This window comes from Zingiber officinale, chromosome 1B (assembly GCF_018446385.1).
Source record: "Zingiber officinale cultivar Zhangliang chromosome 1B, Zo_v1.1, whole genome shotgun sequence".
In the NCBI taxonomy this organism is placed as follows: Eukaryota; Viridiplantae; Streptophyta; class Magnoliopsida; order Zingiberales; family Zingiberaceae; genus Zingiber; species Zingiber officinale.
Window position 1 is genome coordinate 154,024,274 of NC_055986.1, and position 14,901 is coordinate 154,039,174.

Sequence of the window (14,901 nt, forward strand, 5' to 3'; positions counted from 1 at the left end):
AACCGACACAAATTCATTCCTTAATATGTCATACGCAATATCATTTTATAGAAAAATTCGTCTAATAAAATCTCATCAATAATTTCATTACCAATATATATTAAAATAATAATATTTTAAAATACAAATACAATATCATTTTATAATATACCAAATAATAATTTACAATAAACAAACTAGTAACTACAATATTTCAACAAAAATAATAATCTAATAAAAAATAATTATCATACTAGCATCGATTTACAACTGTTATACTATAAAATAACAACAACAGTTTTATTGAGTTTTACAATAACAACACACAAGAAAACTATAATAATTTAGAAAAAAATAATAATTAGTTATATACATCAATAACAATTATGTAGGCAATAATAACAATAAAATATTATGAATATTTCTCTTTTAAGATCCACAGCAAATTAGTCATGCTTGCAATTTTATTGGCTAGGAAAAGCAAAGTTCTCTATATCATCCAACAAAAAATTAAGTTCTCTAGTATTTTCAAGTATCCTAGATGATTTTCTATAGTAAGATAGTTCAAGTCATCTTCTTTGGTATAACTCTTACTTTAGATCCTTTTATTATCCTTAGTTTTTTACAAGAAAAGATAAATATTCTACAAATAATAATTAAAAAGGTTCCTGTTAATTCAAAAGAAAAATGAATAGAGTAGGTTAATACTATTATAATTATAAGAATAAATAATCTCTTAGTATTATTCTTCAAATTTAGTATAAGATTATGATGTTTCATAATATAATTTATTCCAGGACCATGTCATTCTTTCTCCACATTATTTTCAAAATGTAGAACATTTGAATAGCAATAATAAAATATAAGGATAAAAAGACCAGAGCTAAACAATCGACATATTGTTAATGAGATTTTTGCATATGTTAAGAAAATCAATCTGGCCAAATAATTAGTTTGAAAGTCAAAATTCTGACACTAAGATATCTGATCAAAGTGACAACAAAAAGTCCAGCAAACCAATAATTATATGAAAAAAGATTAGGTCAACTTAAAATTAAAGTCTTGGAACAAATCGGTTAGGAGACCATCTATAATTTTTAGTCAACTTTAAGAGAATCATAAAATAAATAATGAAAGCAATCCAAGATTCAATTAGACAAAAATACTGAAGTATTTTTAAGTCATCATATTTAATGCACTACCTTAAACATGAATTACTATTACCACCTATCTAAGTATGAGATTAGACTATAATCATCTCATTCATTTTCTTACTTTGATGGCGCGGTGGTGGTGTAGAAGGGTGTCGGGGTGCTGGGGACAACGAGAAGGGTCGACTGTTGCATCTCCAACTCATTCAGCTACTACTCATGGCCCATCTCAATGATAAGGGGAACTACGAGGACAAGAAAGATGATGCCAGCAATCCATGCGTCTCTTTCAATGTGCTTCTTGGTGTTGGTCCTCATTAGGTCGGCTAGAGGGGGTGAATAGTCTGAAATGAAAGTTAGAAGAATCTCTTACTATTTGAACAGAGAAAGGATGCAAATTTAAGCAATTATAACATTAAAGAAGAATAATATAAAAGGAAATAAGTAAAAAGGTTACAGTATTTTACTTGGTTACTGTTGGATCAAATCACACATGAGAGGGGAGGTGAATCACGTAGTTTTAAAAACTTGTTTCTTTTTGAAATTTAAAAGATAAGTACACAACGAAAAATTAAGAAGAAAAAGAACACAAGAAAACATGGTTGGTTTTACTTGGTTCGGAACCTTCGGCGACTCCTACTCTAAGACCCAAGTCTCATGAATCTATTGATGGGTAATCCACTAAAATACCTCTTTCGGGACCTCTGGAAGAGGTAATCGAGTACAAAGAAAGTTAGAACAAGTGCAACACCATGCACTTGTTCTTTTGTAATAATTAATTACAAAAAAAGCATCTTTCGTTATCGATACGTATGAATCAAAGTGAGAGCGCTCGAGTGTCGGTGTCGATGTGTCGGCCACTATCGGAAGTCCTTGGAGCAGTAGTCAAGCACAACACCTTAACAGCAGAGTCGTAGGAGGATGCCGGAGCAGTTGGAACCTTGAATGGACGTGTAGTAAATCATATATTAGTTGTTGTATGAAGCTTGGTCGAGACTGCCTTAAATAGGGCATGGAAGGCGCCTTCCATTGGTGTTGAAGGCGCCTCCAATGAGAGAAATTTTATCCCGACTTTGTTGTGCCTTATCTGCACTGAGATCTAAATTTTATCCCTTGAAGGCACCTTCCATAAATAGTGTGAAGGCGCCTTCCATAAATAGTGTGAAGGCGCCTTCCAATGCTTGAAGGTGCCTTCTGGTACTGTTCATCCGAAGTCTTTTTGCTCTTTTTGCCCGGCAAGTTGTGTTAGTCCAAAACTAAAACATCTAACCTGTAAAACAAAGTTAGCACAGTGAAAATAAGAAGTAGTAATTAGCTTCTGTCCTCCTAAGACCAGGAACTAGTCAAGGTCTCATATTAGGGATCCAAAATAGACTTAACCTGGACCGACGCATATATTGTTGGTTGGTCCTAGGAAGATCGTACCGGTTCCACTATACAAAAATTTTGTACAAATGTCGAACCTTTCCTAACAACTTATTGTGTTCTTTAGAAATTAAATTCGAAATCGCAAATGGAACTTAACATTATTGATTCCAAATTTAACTTATCTGTTCTTAATGATTTAGATTTGAATCGCAAGCGGAACTTAACACTATTGATCCAAATCCACCTATGTTATAAAGTTGATTAAATATTTATTTCTAAAATCGGCTCCCAGGTCAAACATAGCGAGATACTAGGCCTTCTTGGGTATGAGATCATCCACCACTGCCTCGACAAAGCCTTTAATAGAAATTCGATATTTAATTTCCTAAAATAACATTAGGTTTAACCGAAAAGAACAATCGAATCACAAATCTGAAAACAAAACAAAAGAAACACAACTTCAAAACAAATCCAAAACTCTAGAATCATATAACTCTTGTGTTTGGAATTCATACAAAGAAGAACTAGCATGATGCGAAAAATAATTACTAGTTATACCTTTCTTTGTATACAACGACCTCTTGATCTTCTACCGTATTTCTCTTCTTATCTCAGACGTTGTGTGGGCAACTATCTACCGAGATGAGAACCACCCAAGCCCTTCTTCTCCCTCACCAAGTTTTGGCCACCAAGACTCCTCCAAGGATGTAGCGATTCGGCCACAACCACCAAACTCCAAGGGATGCAAGAAACAAAGCATCCTTTCTCTCCTTCTTCTCCTAGCTAGAACCGGCCACCAACAAGAGCTCCAAGAGAGGGATGAAACCAGACACTAAAGAAGAAGCTCTAGGGTCGGCCACCACCAAGGAAGAGAGGGAGGAAAATAGAATAGAGTTTTTTTTTCACCCATGAAGGCTCCTCTACCATCTCTTTTATAATCCTTGGTCTTGACAAATAAGGAAATTTAAATAAAAACTTCCTTAATTCCTTTGCCATGAAAAGGAAAATTTAATTAATTAAAACAAAATTCCTTTTCTTAAAACATATGGCCGACCACCTCAAGAGCTTCCACAATAGGCAAGTTTTAAACAAAATTAAAACTTCCTTATTTGTTTTCGAAAATTTTGAAAATAAAATTTCTCTAATAATTTATCCCTTCATGATTGGTTATAAAAGGAAATATATAAATTAAAATTTCTCTATTAAAACATGTGGATGATTTCCAAAAAGGAAAGTTATCTTTAAAATTAAAATCTCCTTTCAATCTACAAATAAGGAAAGATATCAAATCTTTTCTTAATCCTTTGTAGAAACTTATAAAAGGGAAAATTTATAATTTTAAAACTCTCTTTTAAATCATGAACATGGTTACAAAAAAGGAAAATTTTCTCAAAATTAAAATCTTTCTTTCAATCTACAAATAAGGAAAGATATCATATCTTTTCTTAATCTTTTGTAGAAAGCTATAAAAAGGAAATATTTAAATTTTAAACTCTCTTTTAAAACCATGAAATCCACATAAGAAAAATTTTAAAAATAAAATCCTTTTAATATGATGTGGCCGACCACCTAAGCTTGGACTCAAGCTAGGGCTGGCCACCACTTGGTTCATCCAAGGATTTACTTAGTCGACCCCTTGCTTGGGCTCCAAGCAAGGCTTGGCCGGCCACCTTAGGATGAGTATAAAGGTGGATATAGGTGGGTATAATACTTTATAAATAAGAGGCTACAATAGGGACCGAGAGGATAAATTGGTTTTGGTCTCCCGATGAAATTAAGCTTCCCGTGTTCGCCCCGAACACCCAACTTAATTTCATCAATAATAATTCATACCACTAAAGAATTATTATTGAACTACCGCACCAATCCCAAATTACGTTTTGGGCTCCTTCTTATTATGAGTGTGTTAATCTCCCTGTGTTTAAGATGTTGAATGCCCACTAATTAAATGAGTTACTGACAACTCACTTTAATTAATTTCTTAGTCCAAGAGTAGTACCACTCAACCTTATTTGTTACGACCAAAAGTAGCTAGAGAGGGGGTGAATAGCTCGTCGCTCGCTCGGTGTGCTTCGTTGCTTGTTTCTTCAAAGATATGCGCAGCGGAAAATACAGAAACAATCACACAACGCTAACACGGTTGGTTTACTTGGTATCCACCTCACAAGAGGTGACTAATCCAAGGATCCACACCAACACACACACCCTCCACTAATAAAACTCTCCTTTATGGTAACTACCAAGGGCGGAGAAGCCCTACAAGACTCAATACAAGAAGAAAGGGAAAGGTAATGAAATACAAGCTTACAAGCTTACAATAAGAGCAAAAACCCTAACCCTAGTTTCTTCTTCTTGCTTTGATCTGCCTCTTGACTTGGAAGAACCTCCAAGAGCCTTCAAGAACTGGCGATCTCGAGCTTGAGAAGAGCTGTGGAGAAGCTGGTGAGGATCTGAAATGAATCGGTGAAGAGATGCCGAAGACAACGCTCGCCTGCGGCTCAAATACGACGTAACGGTCGGATCCCGATCGATTCGATTATTCCCAATCGATCGGGGAGGCTTTGGATCGATCCACGGATCGATCCAGAGCGCCTCTGTGCTCTGAAAAAACGCCTGGATCGATCCATGGATCGATCCAGCGCTTATCGCGCGAAGCAGCAGCGTCCCAATCGCACCTGGATCGATCCACTGATCGATCCAGCACCTGGATCGATCCACTGATCGATCCACTGATCGATCCAGCTCTTGGTTTTTGCTCAAAACTAAGTCCCAAGCCTCTCAAACCAACATCCGGTCAACCTTGACCTGTTGGTACATCATGCCTAGCATCTGGTCACTCCCTTGACCTGCTAGGACTCCCCACCAAGTGTCTGGTCAATCCCTTTGACCCACTTGGACTTTTATCTTCGTGTCAAGTATCCGGTCACTCCCTTGACCTACTTGGACTTCCACCAGATGTCTGGTCAATCCCTTTGACCCATCTGGATTTCCTCGTGCCAAGTATCCAGTCAATCCTTTGACCTACTTGGACTTCCCAACACCAGATGTCCGATCATCCTTGATCCATCTGGATTTTCCCTTGCCTGGCTTCACTCACCAGGACTTTCACCTAGCTTCACTCACTAGGATTTTCACCTGGCTTCACTCACCAGGGTTTTCCTTCTGTCTGGCTTCACTCACCAGGACTTTCACCTAGCTTCACTCACTAGGATTTTCCTTCTGCCTGGCTTCACTCACCAGGACTTTCATTCTGCCTAACATCCCAGTTAGGACTTCCCAATCAAGTATCCGGTCAACCTTGACCTACTTGACTCTTCTTCAATCAATATCTTATTGTCAAACATCTAAACCCAAACCAAGACTCAACTTGGTTAACCAGGTCAACCTTGACCTGAGGGATGTTGCACCAACATTATTGTCGTGTTGAATTAAGTCCACCTGTAGGGTTTAACATGACAATCCTTATGAGCTCCTCTTGGGGACATTATCAACTTAGATTACTAGGACACAGTTTCCTTCTATAATCAACAACACACACTATAAGTAATATCATTTCCCAACTTATCGGGCCTATTGATTTATCGAGCTAAATCTTACCCTTTGATAAATCAAAGAAATAAATACTAAATATATGTGCTTGTTATTATATTAGGATTAAGAGCACACACTTCCATAATAACTAAGGTCTTGTTCTTTTATTAAGTCAGTATAAAAAGAACTTACCTTAAATGGTCCTTCTCAATACACTCAGAGTGTACTAGTGTAATTTATCAGTCAAGATAAACTAATATCTAATTACACTATGACTATTCCAATGATTTGTTCCTTTCCATCTTATCGTGAGCAACTGTTTATAATTTATAAAGAACTGATAACATGATCTTCTGTGTGTGACATCACACACCATGTTATCTACAATATAAATTAATTAAACAACTACATTTAGCATATAAATGTAGATATTGACCAATATGATTCTTATTTCTAAGAAAATGTTTATACAAAAAGCTAGGCTTTTAGTATACATTCCAACATATATCCCTCAATCGGGATGCGTCCTCACAAAGCCACTGTTCCAGTGACTACCTTTACTTACCATCTTGCATTGGTTGACTAGTCTTCTGACCCACCAGGTCTTCATGCTAGTTGTCCGGTCCGTAGACCCAACTGGACTTCTGTCGGTTGTCCGGTCCTGCGGACCCAACTGGACTTCCTGCTAGATATCCAGTCATCTCGTTGACCTATTTGGACTTCGCACCAACTATCTGGTCCCGCGGACCTAGCTGGATTTCAGCCTGGTGTTTGATCCTCTGGACTCGTTAATTCCTGCACACTTGGTAAAGCAATTAGATCACAAAATACCTAATTTAAATCACTTGTCATTCATCAAAACCTGAGTTAGACCGTTAGTGCAAACTGCACTAACAGTTACAACTTAAGTGATTGTTAATCTAAGGCAGATCAAAACTCACTAAAACTCTCCTTTGTTAAAGGCGGAGAAGCCTCTTATACTCTTTGATAACTCAGAAAGATACTAGGAAATGAATACAGAAGTTGTTGTTAATTTCCTAACTCTAGGGGTCTTTTTATAGCCTTTGAAAAATTCTATACGTGACTCAGAGGCCCCTTCAAGGAGGTCCAAGACACCTTCAACATGATAAGTTTTATCCGCTGAAGATAAAACTTTATCTTCAACGAATGACTATTAAAGGTGCCTCTAACATGCTAGAAGGTGTCTTCGTACTGTTCAGCGAGGCACCTTCTAAGCCATTGAAGGCACCTTCCAAGCCATTGAAAGCGCCTTCCATGAGGCAGATCAACCACTTAGCTGATCTTTGTTCGTGTAGGTGATGTTCAGATTATCCAGAGTTGAGCTCATCCGAACCCAACTTCCACTTTCTCCTCGAATAGGCTTCCTTCCCGGCTTCTCGTCCCTTGAACGTCGCACACTTCCTTCTAGTCAACCGGTATACTTTTCTGTAACTTCTCATTCCTCGGATGCATCGAGCTCATTGACTCCCTTCCAGTGGCATCCTTCTTGTCCACTACATATTCCGCTCGACTTCTTGTGCTTCTAAGTTCATGTACACTTAGACATAAGACATCAAACATAAACACATAACTTGATTTACTACATCGAAACTACCATGGGATACTCATAATCTCTCCATTTTTGATGTGCATCAACCCAAGTTAAAGTTAGGGTTAAATCAAAAATATTTCTATAGGTACATAACAAGAATTGCCAGTAGGATAATATTTTTCAGAAATAATTTTTAAAAATATTCTATTTTTACTAATTTAATGTTCTATTTCAAAAAAATAATTTAAAAATTACTTTTTAGTTTCTAAAAATCCTGAAAAATTTTTTTGAACTTAAACAAAAAAAGGTCGATCAATATAAAATTTTTTACAAAAAGATATTATTTAATCTAACAGCAATGATTTATTTTAGTAGAGCAACACAATTTTTGAAAACAAATCCTTAAAAATATATTTTCAACTCTAAAAGTTCTGTTAATTTTCTTAGATATGTAAAACTTAATATTTATCCACATAAAAAATTAAAGTTTTCAAAAATAAGTTTCTATAATTTTTAATAATAAAAACTTTATTTTCGGTAAAAAAATTATAATAATTCAGATAATATTCAAAAAATATCAAAAGTTTTTATTATAATAGACAACAACATGTTTTATCATAGAAAAATAAAAGTTTTTAAAAATAAGTTTACAGAATATTTTTAATTTTCCAAATACCAATTTCATTAATAAATTCAAAATAAGTTAATAGTAAAAAAATTTCTAAAGTTGTTCTATTTGTAGATAATATTTCTACTTTATACGGATAAAATTTTAAATAGAAAATATGATCAGAAAGTTGATGAAATGATTGAATTTATCAAACAAGAATAAATTAAGTAAATTAATTTTCTAGCATTCATAAAAATTAATTTATTGAGTTAAGCATGATTTTTGTTTCCAAAATACATTATTTTCTACTGGATTAATCAAAAAAAATTTTAGTATATGATTTCTAGGGACTTTTCTAATTTGACCCTTGTAAAATTTAAAATATCAATTAAGCCCTTTGTAATTCTTAAATTTTGAATTTTAAAGAATATTCGAACTTACAAATGCATAGTTATTCTTCAAATTTTTATTTTCTAGTTTGAGGTTATCACACATGTCTAAAGGGCATAAATTTGCTAAGTTTAACTTTAACTTAACATTTTTCTTTTTCTAATTTCACTATATTTTTGGAGAGTATTTTAATAAATTGAAATGATTTTTCATGAGGTAATACACGTACCTCACTTACCTCGTGGTTTGATGCTCCCCTTTCGTCACTACTTTCTTCTGAATATCCTCCTCTTTCATTGATGCTCATCTCTGAGGAACTTTTGGCATCCCTCTGGTGGTATGCCATCCGGGCTAATCTGGCATACTCTTCTAGTTCCAATTCTGATGACGATGATTCGTCTCATTTTGCCTTCAAGGTCTTGTGCTTCGATCTTGTTGGTCTTTTGCCCTTGTCTTTTTCCTTCTTCTTCAGTTTAGAGCAGTCGTCCTTAATGCGCCCTTCTTCTTAGAAGTTTAGCATCGAACTTTCCTTTTGCTCCGAATGTACTTTTTCATCCATGACTTGTTAAATTTATTAGTTTTAATAAATTGACTAAACTTTCTTACCATTAACGCTGCCTCATCTTCGTTGATGGATGTTTCGGAGTATGGATCGTCTATTTCCCTTTAGGGCAATGTTATAATTTGGCACCTTCCTTAATTTTGCGCATCTAGATTTGTGAAGTTCTAAAGTCAAAAATAAATTTTCTAACAAACTTACCACTAGATAAATGTAATAGGAGTCAATTATGGGTAGTCATTCTTGTGTTTTAGGGAAAGCATTCAAAGCGTACCTTAGTAAATCTCAGTTTGTTATCTTTTCTCTAAGATTCGTAAGTCCGGTATCAGCTCCTTCAGTTTGATGTGCAGTTACGCTACTGACTCTCCATCTTTTAGTCAGAGGTTCGTTAGTTGGTTCCGGAGCAGGTTCCATTTCGTGAGCTTTGCTTCAGATGTTCCTTTATGTAACTCCAGGAATTTCTACCAAAGTTCCTTTGCTGATTCGTAACCTCCAATTCGATTGACTTTTTAGGGTGGAGGTACGCTTAGCAGGTGGAGCTCGGCTCGTCCATTCACTATGAAGTCATCTTATTCTTTTTTGGTCCATTGGTACTCTTCTTTTTCAGTTCCTTGTTGGTCCTTGAGGGCTATAAAATCATATTTAATTATTTAAAGTATTTCAAAATCTATTTTAAAAAATACCTCCATGTGTTTCTTCCATATCGCGAACTCCCCCTTGAACTTCGGTGGGTAGATGCTTGGTTCAACCATCGTCTTATTACTTCAGTTGGTGGTTAGTCCTTCTGAGGCGATTAGGCTCTGATACCACTTGTTGGTCCTCGTTAGGCCTACTAGAGAGGGTGAATGGCCTGAAATGAAAGCTAGAAGAATCTCTTGCTATTTGAACAGAGCAAGGATGCAAATTTAAACAATTATAACATTAAAGAAGAACAACATAAAAGGGAATAAGTAAGAAGGCTACAGTGTTTTAGTTGGTTATAACATAGGTGGTTGTTAATCCAAGGTAAATAAAAATTCACTAAAATTCTCCTTTGTTGAAGACAGAGAAACCTTTTACACTCTTTGATAGCTCGGAAAGTTATTAAGAAATGAATACAGAAGTTATTATTAATTTCCTAACTCTAGGGGTCTTTTTATAACCCCTGAAAAATCCTATATGTGGCTTGGAGGCGCCTCCAAGGAGGTCCAAGGTGCCTCCAACATGAAAAGTTTTATCCGTTGAAAATAAAACTTTATCTTTAGTGAAAGGGTATTGAAGGTACACCTCCAACAGGCTGTAAGGCGTCTTCGCACTGTTCATGCAAGTGACCTTCCAAGTTATTGAAGGTGCCTTCCATGAGGTAGATCAACCACTTAGCTGATCTTTGTTCGTGTAAGTAATGTTGATGCAATCGACCTCTAGGGTATCGATGTTTGACAATGTACCTAAATCTGGTTAGTTTGACCAAGGGTTGATCCAAACAGGACTTGATGTTTGGAAGAGAGAAGTCTAGTCAGAACTAGATGACTAGCAAGGGTAAGTCCTAATGGAAGGATATGCAGGTGAGAAGTCTACTTAGTAACTAGTCCTAATTGAAGGTTAGACAAAGGGAAGTCCTGGTGAGTAAAGTCATTCCCTAGTGAGTAAGTTATGTAGTGGAAGTCCTAGTGAGTGAAGTCAGTGTTGGTGCAATATTCCCTAGGTCAAGGTTGACCTGGTTGACTGAGCTTGAATTGGTTCAAGCTCGAGTCTTGATGTTTGGGTTTCGATGTTTGACAATACATGGAGATAAGACATGGAGATTGCAGGTGCAATTGTTCATGTGGTTAGATTGTGATGGAGAGTCAAATAGGTCAAGGTTGACTGGATACTTGACTGGAAAATCCTAGTGAGAGAAGCTAGGTAGAAGAAAAGTCCTGGTGAGTGAAGTCAGGCAGATGGGAAATCCTAGTGAGTGAAACTAGGTGAAAGTCCCGGTGAGTGAAGTCGGGCAGCTAGAAAATCCTGGTGAGTGAAGCCAGGTGAAAGACCTAGTGAGTGAAGCTAGGCAGTATGGAAATTCCCGGTGAGTGAAGCCGGACAGCTGGAAAATCCTGGTGATTAAAGCCATGTGAAAGACCTAGTGAGTGAAGCTAGGCAGTATGGAAAGTCCCGGTGAGTGAAGCCGGACAGCTGGAAAATCCTGGTGATTGAAGCCATGTGAAAGACCTAGTAAGTGAAGCTAGGCAGTATGGAAAGTCCCGGTGAGTGAAGCCGGGCAATTGGAAAATCCTGGTGAGTGAAGTCAGGTGAAAGACCGAGTGAGTGAAGCTAGGTAGTATGGAAAGTCCTGGTGAGTGAAGTCAGGCAAATGAGAAGTCTTAGTGAGTGAAGCTAGGCAGAAGGAAAGTCCTGGTGAGTGAAGCCAGGCACAGGAAATCCAAATGGATCAAGTTTGATCAGACATCTGGTGTTGGGAAGACCAAGTAGGTCAAAGGGATTGACCGGATACTTGGCACGAGAAATCCAGGTGGATCAAGGTTGCTCAGACACCTGGTGGAGATAAGTCCAAGTGGGTCAAGGATGACTGGACACTTGGCACGAGGAGAAAAGTTCAGGTGGGTCAAAGGGATTGACCGGACACTTGGTGAGGGAGTTCTAGCAGGTCAAGGGTGACCGGATGCTAGGCATGATGTACCAACAGGTCATGGTTGACCGGATGTTGGTTTAGGGGACTTTGGACTTGTTTTTGGGCAAAAACAAGGGCTGGATCGATCAACCGATCGATTGGCTCATGCCCAATCGATCGGTCGATCGATTGGGAGAGTCCCCACGACAAGCCTCCTCCCAATCGATTAATGGATCGATTGGGGAGAAGTGTCGCGCAAACAGAAAATCTCCCAATCGATCAGTCGATCGATTGGGAGTCTCCGATCGATCAGCCGATCGATTGGGAGGTGTGATTCACACGATAAGCCCTGGATCGATCAGCCGATCGATCCAGGCAATTCTTGAGAGCACAGAGGCGCTCTGGATCGATCGACCGATCGATCCAAAGCCTCCCCGATCGATTGGGAGCAATCCGATCGATCGGGATTTGACCGTTAGCGCAGGATATAGCTGTTGGCGTGCGTTCGTCTTCAGTAGAACTTCCAAAGCTCACGACTTTCATCCCAGATCTTCACAGCAACTCCACAAAGCTCTCACGCCAGATCTTGAAGGTTCTTGGAGGCTTGTGCTTGTGCACGTCCAAGTCAAGTGGCGAGGAAGAAGCTAGGGTTAGGGTTTTTGTGCATCTCTTGTAAGCTTTTGCTTGTATTGTATTTTCCTTCACTTTTTTTTTTGTAGTGTGAGCTTATAGGGCTTCTCCGCCTTCGGTAGTTATCATAAAGGAGTGTTTTATTAGTGGAGGGTGCGTGAGTGTGTGGATCCTTGGTGATCCTGTCCGACTTGTCGAACCAAAGGACGCTGGGCACGTGGTGCTTTCCTAGTCGATGGCGCAGGCCTCCGAAGCTCCGGCAATCCTGCACAGAAGTCGGGCCGGGAAGGGGTTCCCGGCGGCGACCCTCCGACGCTCAAGTCAGGTAAAGCTCAGTAGAGAGAAAAGGGCTCCAAAACTAGTAGCGTGCCCGTACCTCCGGCGAAGTTAGAGGTTCTTTATATAGAGCGATGAGAGAACTGATGCACGTCCACCGAGGTGCATATGTGTCTGCAGCCCATACCCCGGTATGCACCTGTCAGAGAGCTTACCTGACACCATACTGCAACAGTCCCACTGCGCCTTTGACGGGACAACAGGAGACCCCGTGGTCAGACTAGGCGTATGGCCTAGCCATATGACTTGACGGCTGTCAGAAGATGTTCCCCCTTCTTTACTGCTCATAATCCGGGGCGTCCGACCGGCTGGACAGGGAGTCCATCCGGCCGGCCCCTCCTCCTTTTACGCGCTGGCCGGACGGCACTCACCTTATGTCCGGCCTGCCGTTGACATTGGTGTGCTGTGGAAATTTTCAGTAGGCGCTATGTAGAGACTGTTATCAGTGTTATTTTCTCCTGGTTCTTCCGCTCGGCTCTTAACTACTGTTTCGACAGAGCGTCGAAACCCCTACCCGGTCGGGGCGTCTTTTATTACCGAATGTCCCTTGGTCGGCCGATCGGTCTTATCCATTTCTCCCAAGTCCGGTCGGCTCACCCTTCTCCGGCGGGCTACTTGGGCATTTGGCTTCCACGTGGTGTTGACCTTTCGTTAGGGGGTCCCGGCCTCTTACCACCGGATCACTTGCCTTCCCCTCAAGTCTAGTCGAAGGAGGCGAAATTCGACTGACTGGACTGCCTATCTGACTGAGTAACGATCGCTGCATTGGGCCGTTCGGCCAGACATAAGGATGCTCGTCCGTTCGGCGGCATCTTGTCCGTGCCTTGTGTCCTGGAATCCATGTCCGATGCTCTCCCCTACTATTCATCACGTGCGCTGCGCACAGTAAGGGGAGCTCATTAAATGCGGCCAATATCCTGCTGACACGTGGCGATCGTGCGTTTGTCAGCGTATGGCGGTGGCGTCACTTCCGATGGGACAGCCGCCGTTTGAAATGAACGGCTGGATGATGACCTCGTTATCAATGACCTGGATCGGACGGTGGAGGTTGCTTCCGGGCGGCGATATAAAGTCCACGACTCCGTTTCCGCCGCATTGTTGGTTCCTCCTCCTCCGGCGCTCCTCTGCTCGTTTTTTTCTCCTGCGACCTCGCCCCTCTACTCTTCGGCAACCCCAGGCCCCCGTCGATCATCTTTCTTGCTCGTAAGACCCTCTTTCTCGTGCCCAACGTTTTCTTCTTGCTGTTAATCGTTTCCTTCAGTCGGTTTTCTTCCATTTCTTGCTTGAACCTTCCCCTTTTGTCCCGTATTCCGGTCTTTCGATCATGACTAGTACTTTGCAGTCAACCGGCGGTGCTCCGGGTCTTTGGTATTAGAACATGGAAAGTCTGTTCGATGAGGAGGATGTCGTGCGCCTCATTCGAACCTATGATATTCCCCTCGACCATCACATAGTGTTAGCCACACCGGCCGATCGGCCTCAAGAACCGCCGTCCGGCACCGTTCTTTTCTTCCGAGACCAATTTCTAGCCGGACTGCGTTTTCCACCCCATCAATTTTTCATACAAGTTTGCAACTATTTTCGCATTCTGCTCGGCCAGGTAGTTCCCAACTCTATTAGGCTCCTGAGCGGAGTGATAGTTTTGTTCAAACTGAACGGCATCCCCTTAGACCCAAAAATTTTCCACTACTTCTTTTATCCCAAGCAAGCCGAGTGGGGTACTTTTATTTTCCAGTCAAAGATAGGCTTTGTCTTTTTTGATAACATGCCAAGCTCCAACAAACATTGGAAGGAGCACTTTTTCTATGTACGTTTTCCCGAGCGGCCAACGTTTCGTACCAAGTGGCAGACGGCGATGCCAGCACAGCCGGAGCTCGGCAAATTTAGAGGCGACGCGGCCTACCTTCATGCAGCCGAACGGCTGGTCGGCCAACGATATCATATCGACAAACTACTTCTCCCGGGAGTAATGTACATATTTGGCTTGTCTTCTACCCCGGCCGATCTGTCCTGCAGCATGAGTAAGTGTTAGACCGATGCGGCCGGGTAAAAGGGGGGGTTGAATAGCCCTGAAAAATCAAACACAACCCTTTCTCGTACGATTAAGCTAACACATAAAAAATAGATTAAACAGAAAATAAAGCATAAAAACGAGGCACCGAATTTGACTTGGTTACAACCGGGGAGGTTGTTAATCCAAGGATG